Here is a 16,838-nt window from a genome sequence, read left to right as displayed (position 1 = left end):
CACATGACTGATCACGTTATAACAGACAATTCATTGGGGAAACTGACGATCTTTCCTAGCCGACTGAATCCACATGGATCCCAGTCACTTTCAAAGCCAGCAACAAGCAGCTCCTGACAGCTTTCAACCTGACCTGTTGACTGGCTACGGAAGAAGGGCAAACGCTAGAAGAAGAAGAACAGACAATAACTCAAACAAGCAAAATAAAGCGAAAAGTGTTTACATCAAAATCAATAATCAATTTCTGCTCATTTTTTCAAAGGATCGTATCGTTAATCTAGAAACTCATATAATAATATCAAGGCACGGTTCTTCCTGAACATTTTTTTTCCTTTTTTTTTCCTCCTCCAGGGTTATTGGTGGGCTCGGTGCCTGCACCATGAATCCACCGCTCCTGGAGGCTATTTTCCCCCCTTTTGTTGCCCTTGTTGTAGCTTCGTTGTGGTTATTATTATTGCCCTTGTTGATGCAATTCGTTGTTGGATAGGACAGAGAGAAATGGAGAGAGGAGGGGAAGACAGAGAGGGGGAGAGAAAGACAGACACCTGCAGACGTGCTTCACCGCCTGTGAAGCGACTCCCCTGCAGGTGGGGAGCCGGGGGCTCGAACCGGGATCCTTACGCCGGTCCCTGCGCTTTGCACCACATGCGCTTAACCCACTGCGCCACCGCCCAACCCCTTCCTGAACATTTTTTATGGATCTGTGTGATGTCACTGACATCATAATCTTTGCCGTATCTCTAAGAAATATCAAGATTCTTGTCAATATTTTAGGACATATTTAAAAGCAATTCCAAGCGCAATGAAAAGAAAGCAGAATCATTTGATTCCAAGTCACATTTGAAACCGTGTTCATAACAAAGATAAGCAGTAGCAGAGGACCCTAATGCTTCTTCATCCTGTCCATTTCCGGTTTTCTACAGAATCCTTTGCGTTGGTGCAATAAGGAACACTCAGTTTCCCGTACTTTCTTCTTGAGAAGGCACGGGAAGTTGAATGTCTTGGGTTCATTCTTGAGTTCCACCTATAAGTAAGATCATTTGGTGTTGGTGTTTTTCTTTCTGGCTTGTCTCCTTCAACATAATGCTTTCTCTTTTGTTTTTGTTAGTATTTTCTTGTATCTCCGGTTAGGTGATTAACTTCCTAGATGAAAAAAAAAATTTATTCTTTGCATCTTCAGCCCTTAGCACTGGTCCAACATTGGACAAATAGTACATGCTCAGTAAAAAAAAAGTAGTTGAACCAGGGACCCAGGTGTGGGGCACCAGATGGAGCATACATGTTAAAATGTGCAAGGACCTGAGTTCGGGTCCCTGCTTCCCACCTGTGGGGTAAAGCTTTAGAAGTGGTGAAGCAGTGTTGCAGGTATCTCTCTCTCTCTCCCCCTCTTTATTTCCCCCTTCCCTCTTGATTACTGGCTGTCATTGTCCAATAAATAAATAAAGATACTGATTAACATTGCCTGTCTTGTAATTTTCAATATCCCTCTTGATAAGAACTTTTCTTTGTAGCTCCCTCTAGTCACATGGTGCTGATGGCTCTACGCAGAACAAATGTCTAATAAATAAATAAATAAAACTGATCTGTTTCAGTAAAGAAATTTCAGTAAACAAATTTAGATTTTGGCTGCAGTACCAGCCACCATGGAAATCAGTAGTGTCCTTATCTCTCGATCTTCTTCCCCTCCTCTCTCCTCCTCCTCCTCTTCCCTCTCCTTCTTCCTCTTTATTGGATAGGGCAGAGAGAAACTGAGAGGGAATGAAGAGATAGAGAGGAAGAGAGGAGGCCAGCTGGTGGCACACCTGGTTGAGCACATCACAATGCGCAGGGTCCCAGGTTTGAAACCCTGGCCCCCACCTGTAGAAGGAGAGCTTTGAGAGTGGTGAAGCAATGCTGTGGGAGTCTCTCTTTCTCTCACCCTTTCCTCTCAATGTCTGGCTGTCTATGTTAAATTAATTAATTAATTAAAAAGAAAAGAAAAAAAAATTAAATAAAAAAGAGAGAGAGAAGTAAATACCTTCAGACCTGTTTCACCACTTGTAAAGCATCCTCCTTGCAGGTGGAGACCCAGGGAATCGATCTGGATCCTTGAGCCAGTCCTTGCACTTAGTACTATGTGCACTTAACCAGGTGTGCTACTGCCTGGTGCCCTCTCTACTTCTTCTCTCAGTCCTGTTCCTCCAGTGCATGCTCCAGCAGGAAGATACAGGAGCCACCCACACGCCTCCAACTAGCCACCATCCCAGTCTCTGCATAGCACAGAACCACCAACCAACTCTGCTTACAACCTGCCTCTCCTCCATATCTATGCAATCCTGTGTTCACCCACCAGAGACCGGAAGGGAAGCAGTCTTCTACCTGACCTCTTACAACCCAAGGAAATTTGGCAGACACCTCAGCAGAGATCTGCACTCCCTAGGGAGTGCAGCACAGTCTCGGTATGGAGAACTGAGGGAGGCTGTGAACGCATGGCTTAAAAGCTTCTCTGAAGGGGACTGACTCCCATTACAGCCCGGATTCCAGACTTCTGGTCTCTCGAGATGCCTGACATTTTTTAAAAATATTTATTTATTTATTTATTCTCTTTTGTTGCCCTTGTTGTTTTATTGTTGTAGTTATTATTGTTGTCATTGTTGAATAGGACAGAGAGAAATGGAGAGAGGAGGGGAAGACAGAAAGGGGGAGAGAAAGATAGACACCTGCAGACCTGCTTCACTGCCTGTGAAGCAACTGCCCTGCAGGTGGGGAGCTGGGGGCGCGAACCAGGATCCTTAAGCTGCTCCTTGAGCTTTGCGCCACATGCACTTAACCCGCTGTGCTACCTCCCGACTCCTGCCTGACATTTTTCTACACACAGCCTTGTTCTGATTTCCTAATGGTATTTGTTCAAAAAAAAATTTTTTTCTATGCCTAAGGTAACAAGGGTTGCTTTATCTAGCTCACAAATAAAAACCCTGCCTAGTGAGTATAATATCAGACAAGAATATTCGGTCTTAATTCAACTGGAGTTCGGACTAGAAAAAAAGTGTCAATATACTTAGTGAATCATGATAATAGTAAATTAATAGGGGACTGGCTGGTGGGGAACATGGCTGAAAGCACATAGTTTACACTCTGCAGAAATTGAGTTTCATGCTCCTGGTTCTCACCTGTGGGAAGAAGCTTCACCAGCAGTGAAGCAGGGCTGCAGGTGTCTCTCTCTTTCCCTCTACCACCACCTCAATCTCAATTTCTTTTGTCTCTACCCAAAATAAATAAAAATTAAAATAATAATAAATTAATGACTATGCCTTGTTATTTATTTTAGCTCTGTGAATTAATCTTATTGTATTTTATACATAGTAATTATTTACTGTGTGATTTGATTCTTTCAAAAACTCTGTGAGGTTAGGCACATCAGTACCAGTATCTCCTGTGAATAAAATCACAAAGCCCAGAGAGGCTAAGTCAGTGTTGTAGGGTCACCAGCTTGAAAATAATAAAGTTTGGCTCCAAATACAGGCAGTTTGCTATTTGTTCTTCATTATAAATACAAGTAAGAGTGGTTTAATCCTTCCTGTTGAGAATGACACGCAACACTGCTTGCTATGTACAAGCTCTGGTCATTATTTCTGTACCTTACAGAGCATCTTCTAACCTTGTAATATACAGTCTCCATCTTATAAAGTAGTTTTAGGAAAACAGAGAGATATTGAGATTAAAATAATGGCCCACATCTACCAAGTGTCAGAACACAAATTTGAACTTATCCTCCCTCATTACTTCCTGCTCCACCTGAACTTGATGATCTTTCTCACCAGAATTCTGCAAAGACAAGAGACTCAAGATGTGCTATACTTCTTAGCTATTAAAAATTATGAATTACTTTCTTCTGTTTCATCTTGGGTAGAACTTGAAGGAATCATGTTAAGTGAAATAAGCCAAAAAGAGACTGATGAATATCCAGTGATCTCCCTCTTAGGTGGAACTTAAGAAAAAAGAATGAAGGGCCAGTGGAGATAGTATAACGGTTATGTGAAGAGTCTCTTCTGCCTGAGGCTCCAAAGTCCCAGGGTCAATCCCCCACATCACCATAAGCCAGAGCTGAGCAGTGCTCTGATAAAAAAAAAAAAAAATTTTAAATAAAAATAAAAAAAGAATGAAAGAAAGGAAGAAAGAAAGAAGGACAGAAAGGGAAAACACAAAGTACAACTTAGACTGGGTGTGATCTATTACTCCAAAGCAAAGGACTCTGGGGAAGGAGAGGAAAGAAGAAGAAGGCGCTATGCATGGTAACAGAAATGGGCTTAACGCAGGGACCGGCGTAAGGATCCCGGTTCGAGCCCCTGGCTCCCCACCTGCAGGGGAGTCGCTTCACGGGCGGTGAAGCAGGTCTGCAGGTGTCTATCTTTCTCTCCCCCTCTCTCTGTCTTCCCCTCCTCTCTCCATTTCTCTCTGTTCTATCCAACAACAAAGCAACGTCAACAATGGCAATAATAACCGCAACGAGGCTGCAACAACTAGGGCAACAAAAAGGGGGAAAAAATGGCCTCCAGGAGCGGTGGATTCATGGTGCAGGCACCGAGCCCAGCAATAACCCTAGAGGAGAAAAAAAGAAAAAAAAATGGGCTTAAAGTGGAGAAGGGAGTGTTTTGCAGACACCTCTCACAGGGAGATGAGACGTTGTGCCTATGTGTCAACAACTGTACTGCGAACCATTAACACCTCAATAAAACAGATAACAAGAAGAAAAAAAGACTTGAGCTCTAAATCATCGATTCATGAACTAGCTTTGCTGCCTCCATTGACTTTATCCCTTTACATATAGAAAGAAAAAAAAAATATTGACAAACATCTGATGTAACTTTCAATAGGTTTATGGAGTTAAATGAGATATAATGTTAAGTGCTTTGAAAACTCATATTTCTGCAAAGTTATTAGATTTTTTTTTTGACTGATGCTTTTAGAAATTTGAAAGTCAGGACCAGGGAAGCACACACATTACCATGTTATCTAGAACTGTTTTCCAATAGAGGCCTCTGTTTTGTTTTCTGCTTTTTTCCCCTCTAGTGGCATCTAGAGATTCTGAAAGATACACATGCACTTGAGTTACATGTGGGTAATTGGGAACTGGCCAACGGAATTGCTGCTATGCAGAGCTTCCTGCCCAGATGACTGGATATAAATGCTACTCATGAGTCACTTGACACATGATATCACATTTCAATTAGGCAAATAGAATGGAGATTCAAATGGGAAAAAAACATCAGAACTCACCAACACACTTGACAATGTATTATAAAAATGAAAATAACGGGGCAACTTTTTCAGCGTTTGTAGAAGCAGCGATTTTATTAGGTACATAAAAAACTACAATGAGAAGTAGGTCGGGCGGTGGTAGGCAACGGGTTAAGCGTATGTGGCGCAAAGCGCAAGGACCAGAGTAAGGATACCGGTTCGAGCCCCCGGCTCCCCACCTGCAGGGGAGTCGCTTCATAGGTGGTGAAGCAGGTCTGCAGGTATCTCTCTTTCTCTCCCCCTCTCTGTCTTCCCCTTCTCTCTCCATTACTCTCTGTCCTACCCAACAACAACATCAACAATAACAATGATAACCACAACAAGGCTACAATAACAAGGGCAACAAAGTTGGGGGGAGGGGATGGCCTCCAGGAGCAGTGGATTCATGGTGCAGGCAGTAACCCTGGAGGCAAGAAAGAGAGAGAGGGGAAGGAAGGAAGGAAGGAAGGAAGGAAGGAAGGAAGGAAGGAAGGAAGGAAGGAAGGGAGAAAGAGAGAGGAAGAAAGAAAGAAAGAAAGAAAGAGAGAAAGAAAGAAAGAAAGAAAGAAAGAAAGAAAGAAAGAAAGAAAGAAAGAAAGAAAACTACAATGAGAAAATAAGCAAATAAGCAGAAAGACGGAACAAACTAGCTAGCTAGTCATGCGGCGAAGCCATGAGTATAAAGTTCACCAAAGTTCTGCTTCATCTCACGCAGTCCAAGGAGATGAGAGGACTGGGTGCAGAGCAAGGAGAAGGTGAAAGGGTTGTCCTTTCACCAACCCCTCCCCTAAGTAACGTTTAGTTCTCACAATTCCTCACTAGTTGATGTCCTTTGCTAGACATCCGTGTATCTTGATGACTTCTGCCGTACGTGGCCCTCACTCCTGCTGGTGCCTTGTTCTCGGCCTCTCATCTGTTACAGCATGTGACTAACTGCTATAGGAAATAGAACAATTCTAATGCCGCCCTCGGTCCTGGGCTCCCGATTCTCATACTCATAATCAATAACAGGATGGTCTGAAGATTGTCTTTAATCCCTCACCTGATGCTGTGAACATCTCAATTTTATAGACCATTACCAACTAGGAAAATGTCTGAATACAGATTGAATGTTCTCACAATTCCTATAGGTGAGTTGGTCTTTGCTGGAAATATTCAGAAATGAAATCATTCCTTTCCAAGCTGTGATACCTCTAAACTCAATGTGTCAATGTAAGCATGACCATAACATTAATTTGGAGACTATGTCAGGGCTAAGTGCCATGAAGTTAACTTTCTTTTTTATTGGATACTTACTACAACTTTATTTATCATTGGTTTACAGTAAACGACACTTTTACATCTCTATATGTGTGTGAGTTTCATTGTACCCACTAACAAAACTCTAGTCATTCCATCATTGGATTAACGACCTCTAACTATTCCCCCCTTCCTTTCTTTCTTTGGTAACCCTCATATTTTTCCTCAGGGAGTTATAAAACTAATCTTCTCAATACCCTCCTAAACCATAATATATTTTATGCCTATAAAACAGAATGAAATATTGGAAGACACTCTCAGGAGAAATAAAATGTACTTTCACAAAAAAATAAGTAATGGAAACAAAATTTGCATTTGTAATCCAAATATCTCAAACTTCACTTGCTTGGAAACATGATTATAAGTAAAAAAAAATTTTATATTTTTGTATTTTTTCTTCTTATTTCCCCCCCTTTTGCTTGTTAGGACAGAGAAATTAAAGGGAAGGGGAGTGATGGAGAGGGAAATAGAAGGAGAAACACCTCTAGTACTGTGATAGTTCTTGTGAAACTTTCTTCGGAAAATGGAGCTAGGGGCTTGAACTTGGGCACATGGCAATGTGTATGCTCCACCAGATGACTACTTCCCTTTGCCCTGTTCCACATAGTTTATTTCTCTCTATTCTCTCACTAAAATAGTGGAGAGAATGAATAATTTATTTCACATTCTGATATACTCTGGAAAAAGAGAGAACACTAAAAAAAATGAATGGAAAAAAATATGAAAAAAGTAGGTCCTGAGAGCTTTCTGAACATGTTTTTGGATTGCATTTTCTTGCCAAAAAGTGAATGTTTACAATAATCAAATATGATATCCTATAATGCAAGCAACTGTTCCTCTAAAGTCTGTATTTTCTTCATTTCCTAAGAGGATAAGAAATAAAACTTCATCATAATATTTGAGACCAAAAAAATCCTTAATGAAAAATCTCTCAAGTTAATTTTATTTTTCAGGTTACATCTTCGATCCAACTCTATCAAAATTAAAATTTGGATTCATGCCTTGTTTGGGATTCTTTCAATCTGACTATACAAATATATTGATCTGTGACTAAATTATGGAAGGACAACTTTTTGTTGAAAGTGGGAAGCATAAGAACCTTTAAATGATTTAAGACAGTTGAATAATAAGAACTAATCCATATGTCGACTATACTTGAACTCTGGGGCAACAATAATTAGCAGCACCCACTGCAGACATTCTGCTCTATCCCTGCACCCCAGCCAAGAGTTTCTTGGGACTTGGTGCTTTGAGAAAGTGGGTGGATTGGCCAGCTTTGAGAAAAGTGAGTCAGATGGGAAGTAAGGATTCAGATCCCTGTGAAGGAGCACAAAGCCTGTAGAACAGATGTCTAGACAGATGGAGGAATAAAGGACAGCCAACGACCAAAGTAGACAAAGAACGTGGGGATTTTTGGACACAAAAACCTACTTGAACAGAGCCCTGTGCAAAGAAGCAATGACATGGAAGTCTGAGACTTGTATAACCACAGACAAATCATTTAATTCACACAATCTTCACTTTCTCAGCTGAGAAGTAAGGAAGTTGGTAACAATGAACTAGAAACCTTCTCTTAGCTCTCAGAGTTATATCGGATCTTATAAACCACTTTCGCTTCCTCATTTGTGCTTAAACATTCCCCGCTATGGCTATGTTGATTAAAGGACAAACTGGTGAAATGTAAAGTTGGAAGAAAGGAAGGAAGGAAGGAAGGAAGGAAGGAAGGAAGGAAGGAAGGAAGGAAGGAAGGAAGGAAGGAAGGGAGGAAGGGAGGAAGGGAGGAAGGGAGGAAGGGAGGAAGGGAGGAAGGGAGGGAAGGAGGGAGGAAGGAAGAAAGCACCTCTTTAAAATGGGGTAGCCAGGACATTCACAACAGTGAATTCCTATAATGTTCTAATTATAATATGTTTTAAGGAAACAATTTGGCATCATGGTTATATTAAAAAAGGTAAAGGACAAACCAGGAACAAAACAGTAAGAGAAACTAAAGAGAGTGTTTTAACATCTGTGTGTATCACAATCTTTTCATAAGGTCTTACAAAAATCCATACCCTGTGAACTGCTTTATCTTGAGCCTTTGACCATAAGATGATGCCCATTCAGGGATGATAAGAAAAATAAAATCATTCAGTTATGAATGAGTCACTATTTCTTGAATCATTTTGTCATTACCACTTCATTAGCAGAAAGTGGAAATGGAGACACATGACACAAGGATTTGCAATAAGAAAACAAAAACATGTAATGCTTTCTACTTCCCAGAAATTTAATCAAAAGATTGTGTTTCAAGATCATAAAGTAAAGGTAATTGTGGCTTCAATTTAGGCAGAAGAAAATTCGAGAGATCAGATGCTTTTATCTGACTTGACTTACCATCAGACAATAGTAAATCTAACAAATCCCTACCCTGAAGTTACAGAATTTAAATTTGCACCATTTAAAGATCAAGGACTGATCTTCCTATTTTCATATTGGTTATTGTGGATTTCTTTTTTTTGAGTCTCAGCTGGATACAGATTACTCAGAGCAAGGCCATAACACACGGGGTTAAGCAAACATAGTGCAAAGCACAAGGACCAGCACAGGGATCCTGGTTTGACTCCCCCAACTCCCCACCTGCGGGGGTTGGGGGGTCGCTTCACAAGCGGTAAAGCAGGTCTGCAGGTGTATAGGTGTCTATCTTTCTCTCCCCCATTCTGTCTTCCCCTCCTCTCTCCATTTTTCTCTGTCCTATCCAACAACAATAATAGAAAGAAGAAAAAAAAAATACTCAGAGCAAGTTAGACTGTGCCAACAGATGGTTTGCATCAGCCATCTATACAAGGTAATCTAGTAACTAGGCTCTTCACAACTCAGTGCAGTAAAAAGAAGAGTCTCTTCTCTGTTAGTGAGATTTACATGGTATGACTTAAACTGCTTTGACATTGTCCTGTCTGTTATTCGAACTCTTATCGTTTGACATGCAGCCTTCTAAGGAGCTGCTTGACTGATTCCACTGCTTCAATTTTATGAGTGTCAGGGTGTCATTTGGTTAAAGGAAATCTCATTTTTATGACCTGATTCCAACAAATGAAGTGGTTGCAAATGGGTTAGGTACAAGTTCTTGGTGTGGAGAAAATTCATTTTCTCAAAGGAAGGAAAGCAAGTGTAATAAATCATCTCTTCTTTACTGGGTATTAGCTTCTGACCAGCAGACTCAGCAAGGAAAGAGAATAAGAGAATGTTGTAGAATAAACCATTTTCTAGAAACTCAGACCATCCCCCTTTTTAAGCAACTGAGCAAGTTTCTGAAGAGACAATACAAGCAAGTTCCCTTTGCTTTATCCTCAGTGGCCTTATTTGCATAACTGATGAGTTTGCTTTTCTTTAATGTCTTCATTTCATGTTCTTAATCTTAGAAGATCTGTGAAGTTTTGTATGTGAATGTGCATAGGATCATTTGGTTCAGACATGAAATAAATATCTATTGGATATATTTTGATTCCAGAGAAGTTTGTGGATTAGGTTTTTTAACTTGTCCTTTACCTGGGATTGGATAAATCTGTTTCCTAGCCTTTGCCTGACCTCACTTTAAACACGAGGCTTCTTCCACACACAGCAGCTTTCATAAGTTGTGAATGTTTCTCTTAATCATAGCAGCAGGGTTGGCTTTCAAAATACCCTTCTCTGACATTGCTCTCAGAGAGAAAGGTATCCTGGTAGATGAAGAATCAAAAGGAAAATTCTTTTGAAACATCTTCAAACACCAAATATCTGTCAGAAGTTTCCTCTAAAGATAAATAAAAAGTAATAATTAAAACCATATCACATCTATTCCCCCATCACCCTTCTAATTAGTGAAGTCCTTCCCCTCCTGATGTTGTGGAAAGAGAAAATGCCATTAATTCTGTGTTCCCATAGCAAACACATTGGTCAGAGCTGACCATGAAGCCATTCATGGACATCAAAGTCCTTCCTGTCACCCACAGGAAGAAGTGGTTGTGGTCTCTCTCCCACAGTGTCCCAACCCGAGGAGAGCTGGCAATGAAAAGGATCTCTGGTGGAATTCAGCCATGCATCCAAGAAGGCAAAAATAGTTCCCTATTAATTCACCTATACCGCTATATACCTGGCCTAGTATAAATTGGTACCAGATCTGTTACAAACAAATTCCAGTCTTTATTCTCTAGCTGAAGAAACATCTGGAGCCACTGGACCTATTAAAGTGTAGTAGTCAAAGTGGATGTGGGGGGATTACAAGATAGCTCACCGGTATAGTGCACCTGCTCTGTCATGCACAGGATCGAGGTTCCAGTCTAGGCCCCCCCCACCCCGCTTCACCAGAGGAAACTTCAGCATTGTGGTATTTTTCCCTTTCGTTATCTGTCTCTGTCTCTGTCTCTCTATCTTCCTTTCTATGGGAAATCAGCCAAGAAGGCCAGGTGGTGGTGCACCTGGTTTAGTGCACATAGTACTAAGTGATAGGAAACTTCCAGATTGTAGCCCCTGGATATGCTTATAATCTGATGCTGATGCATTTGTAAGTGGGCTTCAATACAGGACGGAAAGACCGAAAATCTAATAAAGGGTTAAGAATGTGTAGCGAGTCTGAGATAGTGCAGGTGGTCAGGACAGTGATGATGCAGGCTGGCCTTCACTGGGTGAGCAAGTGATAACAAGTAGAGATGTGAGGGTCACACTGAACTTTGAGAAGGCAGCTTCTGGTGCCCTGGCTGGCTTCTGCCTTCCTAAAGGTACCCGCCCCCCTGCCCCAGTGGTGTATCTTGTGCTGAGGCTAAACTTTCCCAAATGCAGCTCCTCCGCAGGAAAGATAACAGTAACTAAGACAACTAGACCCTGAGCAATGGGTCCAAGTCCCACCCCTTCACCTTGCAGCCTCTGCTTCTGCAATGACACTTTCTGCTCTCAAGTCTGTACCCTGTCTATAAACTTGTGCCATCCCTTTGCTTAAGGCCAGACTTATCAGAAAGGTCTGCGCTCCTGGCCTGCACGTAATAAAAGGCTCCTTTCTTCCTCCACCCACCTTGGCTTCGTTCATCTTGATTATTAATAGAGTCCTTAACATAAGCACAAGGACCTGCACGAGGGTCTGGGTTTGAGCCTCCACTCCCCCCTTGCAGGAGTAAGCTTCATATGTGGTGAAACATGTCTTCATGTGTCTATCTTTCTCTCCCTCTCTCTCTATCTCCCCTTCTCTCAATTTCTCTCTGTCCTATGCAACAAAATGGTTAAAAAAAAATAGTTACCAGGAACAAGAGATTCATAGTGCCGACACTGAACCCTGGTGATAACCCTTTAGGCAAAAAAAAAAAAAAAAGGAAAAAGCCAACTTGAAATTGTAAAGCCCTGGCAACAACCACAATAAAAACAAGATGAAGCAAGGAAAAAAAAAAAAAAACACCAAAGTGGATGTGACAATCTCCTATCAGAGTCAACTAACATGCTGTCAAATAGCATAATCAAATTACAAAATCTGGGGGAGCAGGAGTGGGCTGGTGGTACCACATCTAGTTCAGTATGCATGTGTTCAAGGACACAGGTTCAAGTCCCTGGCCCCCACCTGCAATGTGAGAAGTTTCATGAGTGAAAGTGCTACAGGTGTCTCTATCTCTCTCTCTCTCTCCACTCTTCCCTTACTTCTCCTTCCTTTCTCATTTTCTTTTGTTCTATCAAAAACAGAATTTTAGGGAGTCGGGCTGCAGTGCAGCGGGTTAAGCGCAGGTGGCGCAAAGCACAAGGACTGGCATAAGGATCCCGGTTCGAACCCCGGCTCCCCACCTGCAGGGGAGTCGCTTCACAGGCGGTGAAGCAGGTCTGCAGGTGTCTGTCTTTCTCTCCTCCTCTCTGTCTTCCCCTCCTCTCTCCATTTCTCTCTGTCCTATACAACAACAATAATAACTACAACAATAAAACAACAAGGGCAACAAAAGGGAATAAATAAATAAAATAAATATTAAAAAATTTAAAAAAAACAACAGAATTTTAAAATAAGTAAATAAATAAAATAAAATAACCAAATATTCCATGAACAGCTCCATACAAGTGAAGGGAATCCTAAGATGACAGCACTATCCTGAGTACCTATAAGATTTGCTAGAGTCCTCTGTCCTATTCCTGTGGGGAGGGTTGTAGTGTTCAGACCTGTTTCCTAGCAAGTTTCCAACACAAATAGAAATACCATCTAAACTCTCTATATAAAACTACAGAAGATTCTGTAGTGTCAAAGTAACCCTGAGAAAAAAATGATAAAACTGGAGGCATTACATTTTCTGAGTTTAAAGTAAACCACAAAGCTATAACAATCAAAACAATATGATGCTGTCATAAAGATATCCATGTAGATCAATAGAGCAGAATTAAACCAAGGAAATAAAACCCCACATAGACATTCAACTAACATTTGAAAAGGGAAATAAAAATAATTAATGGATAATGATAGTCTCTTCAATAAATAGCAGGGAAACAAAATAGCTACCTGCAGATAAAAGAAATAGGACTCCTATTTTATACTACTCACAAAAATATCTTAAAAACTTAAACATAATATGGTGATGATGTGTATGATACAGCAAATCCTAACAAAGGGATTTTTTAAAGTTAACCCAATTGCCAAACATTGTGATTACAGCAATAACCATCTATTGTCTTCTTAAATCCTAAGACAACAGGAACCTTCTGCTTCCTCTATAGAACCTATATTTCCCCCAGTCCTGGAACTTCTGGGGTGGGGCTCACTTTCCTACATGCTTCTCTCAATTCATACCAAATGATATTGCATCCACCGATCCCAATCTAATCAACGCAACGAGTACCACCTCAGCATGCTTCACTTCAGACTGTGTCCAGAGACGTCAGGCATGGAATGTTAACCCTTCACCCTCATTACTCAAGTGAGACCTTTCCTTTTATGGTATTCTCTTATTCCATTCCAGGAGGTTCACTTCCTAACAAAGTCCCAAAACCTAGATATAAACCAGGTCCCATAAAATAGAGCATACGTCCACTTATGAATCCATCCATAAATTAGGGCAAAATATACACCTGAAAGCAAAAATACACAATAGTCTGTAGTGGGTCAGTATCAAGTTCATAATGAAATAGTGTCTACTTAGACATAGATACTCTCCTCACCTACTTCCTGTTACAGTTCTCTCACTCACTCCAAAGCTAACCTTATCAAAGCAAGGACTGCAAAAGCTGAATAAGGGCAAGAGACTAGCATACTTTAACAATGACTCTTTAGTCACTATCAGGCCATTCTATCAGCTGGGGCCCTAATCGGGAAGTCCTGAGATTTCCAAACAGACTTGATGGGCCTAGACCTCAAATAAATCCCTCTCTCCATTGTTACCTGTCATTTCTATCAGGAACAACACAATAGACCCCTTAGTGGGCCCCTATAGGACCTTGCCCTCAACTTGGATCAACAATGGTAAGGAATTTCCATCCTTTGAAGAGAGGATGGACAACATATTCTATGCTACACCTGAGGAAGATGGGCCGATATTGGGGCAGCCTGGAATGTTCCTACTCATGACCACAGAATGTGAGCTCAGATCTAGAGGGATGCAGAGATCACATGGGCTCCTAAGCTGAGTATGGGCCCCAGATCACATCAAATTGATGAGGGTTTATAGTCAACAATATTTATACTCCTTTCCCATATTAGAAAGCTGCTCTCTTCCCTTATCCAGCTTTCTGGTCCTTTTTCCAGCCATAACATCATCTCTTCAGACAATAACTTGGATCCACCAGCATATTAGATTTCAGGATCAGGGGCAAAAAGAAAAAAAAGAAGAAGAAAAAAAAACTAGTATAGCTACAGGCCCTTTGGAATTTAACTAAAATATGCCTACTGACTATCTACAAAGTAGAGCCCCCCCCCCCCCCGCAACTCTTCATCTGCACTGTTTCTTTAGGTTCATGATTGGTCAACAACTTGTTTGGCTTTGTATGTTAACTCTCTTGTCAACCACCAGGTTCCAGATGCTAACATGATGCCATCCAGATTTCCCTGGACAGACAATGCCACCAATGTGTCCTGGAGCCCTGCTTCCCCAGAGCCCTTCCCCACTAGGGAAAGAGAGAGGCAGGCTGGGAGTATGGATCGACCTGTCAATGCCCATATTCAGCTGGGAAGCAATTACAGAAGCCAGACCTTCAACCTCCTGCAACCCACAATGACCTTGGGTCCATATTCCCTGAGGGATAAAGAATAGGAAAGCTATCAGGGGAGGGGATGGATACAGAGTTCTGGTGGTGGGAACTGTGTGAAGTTATACCCCTTTTATCCTATGGTTTAGTCAATGTTTCCTTTTTATAAATAAAAAATTAAAAAAGAAACTTAAACATAAAGTGAGTAGACTGAACTCAACCTGGTGAGGCATGTACCTTATTATCTAAAAATCCCAGCATCATATGGCTTCACCAATGTGAAGTGCCACAGGTATTGTGGCAGTGATGTGCTAAGAGATGTTTCTCAGTCTCTATTTCTCAGTCTCTATTTCTCTGAAATTAAACCAATCTACATGAGAACAAAGGAATCACACATAAGCAAGGTCCCAGCACAAAAGAAAAAAAAAAAGAAGAAAGAAAGAAAAGAAAAAAAAAACGAAATGTCTTCTATAAGAAAAGTCAGAGGCAAACATTCTGGAGAGGTAAACAATCAGGGAAGTAAACCAGAGGGCTCTCTACCCTCATCCTACCACGACTTGAAGTCTCTTTCATCAGGAATCTTTATATATATATATATATATATATATATATATATATATATATATATATATATATAATCAGCAATAAAAGGGAAGTGAATCTGGGAGACACCAGAGGATGTCAGACACTGTTTCACTTATCTGAAAGAGAAGAGAAAGAAAGAAAAGACACTTGGAAGTAGTAATAGGTGTAGGGGTAAACTAGAAACGAATTGCAGGCAAGACCATTGAAAAATTGGGAAAACAATTATATACACAGATGTAGATAGACAGTTGTAGAATCACCCCCATATCAGTGACCTTGAGAGAACTGCTGTATTTTTCCGTGGGAGGGATGAGACACAGAACTCTGGTGGTGGGAACTCTGGAATTATATCCCTACTACCTTACAGTTTTGTAAATTAATGGTAAGTCACTAGTAAAAATAAATGAAAAGGGAGTAGGGCTGTAGCACAGCAGGTTAAGCGCAAGTGGCACAAAGCACAAGGACCGGCATAAGGATCCCGGTTCGAGCCCTGGCTCCCCACCTGCAGGGGAGTCGCTTCACAAGCGGTGAAGCAGGTCTGCAGGTGTCTATCTTTCTCTCCCCCTCTGTCTTCCCCTCCTCTCTCCATTTCTCTCTGTCCTATCCAACAACTATGACAATAATAATAACTACAACAATAAAACAACAAGGGCAACAAAAGGGAATAAATAAATAAAATAAATATTATAAAAAAATAAATTAAAAATAAATTGGGGGGGCAGTAGTGCACAGGGTTAAAGGCACATGGTGTCTATCTTTCTTTAGCCCACTTTGTCTTCCCCTTTATTTGATTTCTCTCTGTCATATCCCACAACAGCAATGACAGCAACAAAATAGAAAAAATGCCTGCCAGGAGCAGTGGATTCATATTGCAGGCACTGAGCCCCAGCAATAATGCTAGAGTCAGAGAGAGAGAGAAAGAGGGAGAGAGAGGGAAAGAGAGAGAGAGAGATATACTGTACATTACTTATATTTGGGACCTAGCCAGAATTCCAAGAAAATAGAATAGAACTGTGGTTGTCAGGCACTGAGGCAGATTTTGTAGACATTCTGATAAAGGATATAAATTTTCAGATATAGGATGAAAAAATTCTGAGAATCAATGCTCAGCATTGACAAAACCCTATTCTGTACTAAAGTGGCCCAAAGAGACTTGATCTTAAATATTCTCCCCCACAAAAAGGAGGTGGCAGTTATTGACATAATGGTGAGGTGTTAGCTAATACTGCAGTGGTCATCATATTACAACCTATGTCTATCAGACCATCACACCATACACCTTAAACATACATAGTGTTACGTGTCACTTATGTCCCAACAGAGCCCGAGAGTGTTTCCAGTGAATCTCATGTCTTGAACATTAATTGTTTCACCACCGTTCCTTGTATGTTTCTCTTATTTCCTAGGATTAGAAATAAAGTGAAGTTGCACAATTCTAATTATCTCTGGACACTTAGTAGACTTTGACTTTTTTTCTCAAATGTTAACCATTCCTGGATTTTGCATTCTTTGTTAGAGTACTGCAAATACTAAGAGATGAAATG

At 40.8% G+C, this 16,838-nt stretch overlaps 1 long non-coding RNA gene across 2 annotated transcripts in view; it reads right to left on the bottom strand.

Annotated features, from left to right (window-relative positions):
- Positions 1 to 678: 678 nt before the first annotated feature.
- The window catches only part of LOC132538682 (uncharacterized), a 56,619-nt gene continuing 40,459 nt past the window's right edge, over positions 679 to 16,838 (bottom strand). For both annotated transcript variants that reach the window (XR_009550039.1, XR_009550038.1), the window contains exon 2: positions 679 to 1,143. This is a non-coding gene — a long non-coding RNA (uncharacterized LOC132538682). The remainder of the gene's footprint in view (positions 1,144 to 16,838) is intronic.

Source organism: Erinaceus europaeus, chromosome 5 (genome assembly GCF_950295315.1).
Source record: "Erinaceus europaeus chromosome 5, mEriEur2.1, whole genome shotgun sequence".
NCBI classification, from domain to species: domain Eukaryota; kingdom Metazoa; phylum Chordata; class Mammalia; order Eulipotyphla; family Erinaceidae; genus Erinaceus; species Erinaceus europaeus.
The sequence above is the reverse complement of the archived record's forward strand: the minus strand, read 5'-3'. Positions and strand labels throughout refer to the sequence as shown.